The following is a 4006-nucleotide window of genomic DNA, read 5'->3' as shown; positions in this document are numbered from 1 at the left end:
CAACTTGATTCTTTCAAACTACTCTTTTAAAATTTAATGCTCTCTTAGAACATTCTTTTCAATTCAGTTTTATGGGATAGTTTTAAAAAAATTCATTGAATTTGTTTGGCTCAAAGGGGCTTACAAAGGATGCTCCTAACTTGGTTTGGACTTTTTGGCCTTTGGTTCAACTAATCAAAGAACATGCCTTGATCACTTCTTATCATTTTTATGCAATTAAGGGATTTAAAGATTCAAACAAGTCTAATTAGACAAATAAAATGTTGATTCTCATTCATGTGTTTGGCTCACTCCCTTACTTGGTTTGGATTCACACTTTTTAATACAAAAATATTTGCAAAGATCTAGTAACATAAAATTGAACAATTTGCAAAAAATTTCAAGTTATGACATTATGTGACTTTTTCACAAAAGTTTAGCATACATCACATTTTGCTCAATCAAAGCTTAATTTAAAGTATGCTTATCATTTCTAATCATGTGATCATGCTTTAAAAAAAAATTTTTAGCCATTTTGTTTTTGGTTTTGAAATTGTTTGGAGTTTTTTGAACAAACAAATATACTTTTTGCATATTCACACAATTTAGTCAAAAAAGAAATTTTTTAAATTACATCAAGTCTTGTCCCCCCCCCTTTAAATGAAGGCTTGTCCTCAAGTCTTAAAAAAATTTGGGATTTACTTGATGTGATTTAATAATTTTGTTTAACTTGTTTAAAAATTAGAACATAAAAATAAAAAGTTAACATGACTAATAAAAAAGACACTCTATTAATGTTAACTTGCTGATAACATAAATTAAGAACATAATTTGGAAATGACATAAAGAAATGCAACAAAATATGAAATTTTGAAATTTTAGAGAAAGAAACAACCGGAAAGGCTTTTTCTCATTCTTCATCATTGTCCCTTTCTTCTTCTTCACTTGTATCTTGAGATCTCCCCTCGGGCAATTTTGTCATTGCTATAAATTCTTCATAGAATACTCCCTTGAAATCACGTTTCTTCCCAAAAATACTATGCAAACTTTTGTAGATGCCTTTAAGCTCACAATAGATTGCCTTTTGTTGTGAATTTTGCATTTGTTGTTCCTTCATTATGGCATCTTCCTTAGAACTTATGGTCCTCCCATATTCACGTGGTTGCTTTGAGTTTAAATCACCAAATTTCTTTTTAAGCTCGGTTTGAGCTTGGGAAAGGGTTTTTTCTTTGCAATTTTTGATGACATAAGCATGGTTGATTTAGGATTTGAGGGCCATCATTTCGTTGTAGGGTTCAGGCACATTCTGAAATTTACACAAATTAGTGATAAAAGATGGAAGAATAATTGAAGGGATACCTTTGTTGATGCAATCCCAAATAGCATCTGAGATTACTATAGCAATATCTATGGAGTCTTCATCATAGATGGATCTAATTAGCTTTGCTTTAGGAAGATGGATGTCCGAAACTTGTAATGAAGGCCATATGTTGGAGAGTATGAAGCTTGCCCATATTTGGGTTTGTTGAGTCATACAAAATTTGTAAATGGGCCCAAACATGTTGAGCTCCAAGTCCTCCAAACATAGACATTTCCTAACATATTCTTCTTCATGACTTTCTTCTTCACCCAAGGAGGAAGCATTGAGCTTCATTTGAAAGTCGCACAAGTCATGACCATCACTTGTTGGATTCCATGGGTTACCCAAGTATTCATTGATTACTTGCTTGTTGTAGAGAACATGAGTCCCATTTACCCAAGTATAACGATTTCTCCTTGCCTCACTTGATGTGATTGAGTTGGCAAAAAATTGTTTGACCATATCCAAAGAAAACATTTTCTTTGGTTGAGCAATTTTTTGCCATCCATACTTTTATATGATGAAAAGAAAACCTCCAAAGTCATCACCACTCAAGTTGACAATTTTTTCTAAAGTTATAACATTCTTGAGTGTGATTTCCTTGAATTTTTTCTTAGCATCATTAGAGACAAATTTGGAATTGTTGCTCTCCCTTGAGACTTCCTTTCCTCTCCTTGATGAACTTTGGAAATTCATGATGAAAGTGAAGACAAAATTTTAAATTTTGGGAGAAAGAGTTTTTGAATTAAGAAGAGAATTTTTGCTTGATGCTTATGTTTCAAGAATGGGTGTTTATATAGGAGTTGGAAGTCCTTGGTCAAGGTCTTTGGTCAAGAAATTCGGTTAATAATTTAAGAAAAACTCCTCTTTTGAGGAATTTTTTGTTCCAAGGCACCTAGCCTGGTCAGATCTGCGTTGAGCGCTTGGTCCCCCACGCTGAGCACATGGTCCCCCACGCTGAGCGGTGGGTCAATGGTCCAGGCTTGACCGAGTAATGAGCTTTGACCAAGATTTTGACTATATTTTGGGCCCCTTTTTTTATTTCTGAATTTCCACATTTGGCACAATAACCCATTTTTGAAAATAAAATTTTTCTCTTGCTCACAAGATTTTCTTTTTTTGATTTTTGATCCCTTAAAAAAAATTTACTTTTAAAATAATAAAATATAGAAAAAGGAATGAACATATTATATATATATATATATATCAAAATATATTGGGTTGCCTCCCAGCAAGCGCTTCTTTAATGTCATTAGCTTGACATTGATCAACAATTTTTACTTCTACTGCCCCGATGGTCCAGATTCACTTCTCAGAATTGCATGGCTATGCTCTCTAGGGTTTATTTCTGTGTTAGCTGAAAATGTTGATTTTTCATTTTCAGCTATTTGCTTGGCCATCTGGCCAATTTGTATTTCCATATACCTAAGAGAAGCATTAGTGTTTTTTCTGATTTGCCATGGTCATTTGCATAAAGTGGTTCAAGGTATCCTCTAGTTTGATGCTTTTGTCCTAAGTTGGATGTTGATATTGATTATTTCGAGGGTAGAAGTTTTGTCTTTGAGGAGGGTCTTGTGTCCAAGGTTGATTCTTTTGAAATTGATTATTATCTCCTTGAGGGTAATTACCTTGAAAATTTTATCTTGGAGGATTCCCAACAAAATTTACCTCCTCATTCTGGCAGACATTGACATCTTGGTCCTCATTGCAGTTGTCACACCTAAAAATCTGCTTCTTTGAGGTTTCCCGCAATTGTTTTGGTAGATCATTAAGCTTTTGGGTCACCTCTTCTAACTGTTGTTCAAGCAATTTGTGTTGGGCCAAAACAACATCAGCTGGGTTTAGTTCAAGTATTCCACCTTGTCGGGGTGATGGCCTTCGCTGGTGTTGACTTTTCTCATCATTTAAAACCATTGGTTCGATAGTATCAATGGATTCTTGCGGAGGTTTGGCCATTAATTGTCCGCCTGCAGTAGCATTTAGTATCCATTTATGCTGCTGCTGAAGTCCATTAATAAAAATATGAATATGAGTTTGCACGTCAAATCCATGGTTTGGGCATTTCCTGAGCATAGATTTAAATCGATCACATGCTTCGCATAGGCTTTCCCCAGAAGGCTACATAAAGGTGGAGATTGCAGTTTTTAAATCCATAAATTTTCCTTGTAGAAAATATCTCGACAAAAATTTATCTTCCACCGTATTCTAGTTACTTTGCATATGCCGCGGGAGATCAAAGAACCATTATTTGGCTTTTCCGATTAATGTTAACGGAAAAAGTCTTAGTAAGATGGTCTCCTCTTTAGACTCGGGGATCCTAGAAGTACAAAACAACTCATAAAATTTAGAGAGATGGTTGTACGGATCTTCGTGGTCTAAATCTAGTGAAAGAGTTGGCGTACATGAGGTGTACCAACCCTGTTTTCATTTCAACCGGCCTTTGAGAGCTGGAAGGTCTCCCGATTCTTATCATGTTTCTAGGATTGAAACTGATAAATCCTCCTATGCTGCCTTGGTTTTCTGCCCTGGACTCATTATTGTCTGCCATCTCTGTCCTTTTCTCTTGGAAAGTAGTTTTTGTTTTATGCGCCTTCTTTCGTGCTCTTTTTTGCTTCTTGAGGGTTTTCTCTATTTCAGGGTCAAGAGAAAATTCAAGTTGTTTATTCC

Source organism: Lupinus angustifolius, chromosome LG12 (genome assembly GCF_001865875.1).
Source record: "Lupinus angustifolius cultivar Tanjil chromosome LG12, LupAngTanjil_v1.0, whole genome shotgun sequence".
Lineage (NCBI taxonomy): Eukaryota > Viridiplantae > Streptophyta > Magnoliopsida > Fabales > Fabaceae > Lupinus > Lupinus angustifolius.
The sequence above is the reverse complement of the archived record's forward strand: the minus strand, read 5'-3'. Positions refer to the sequence as shown.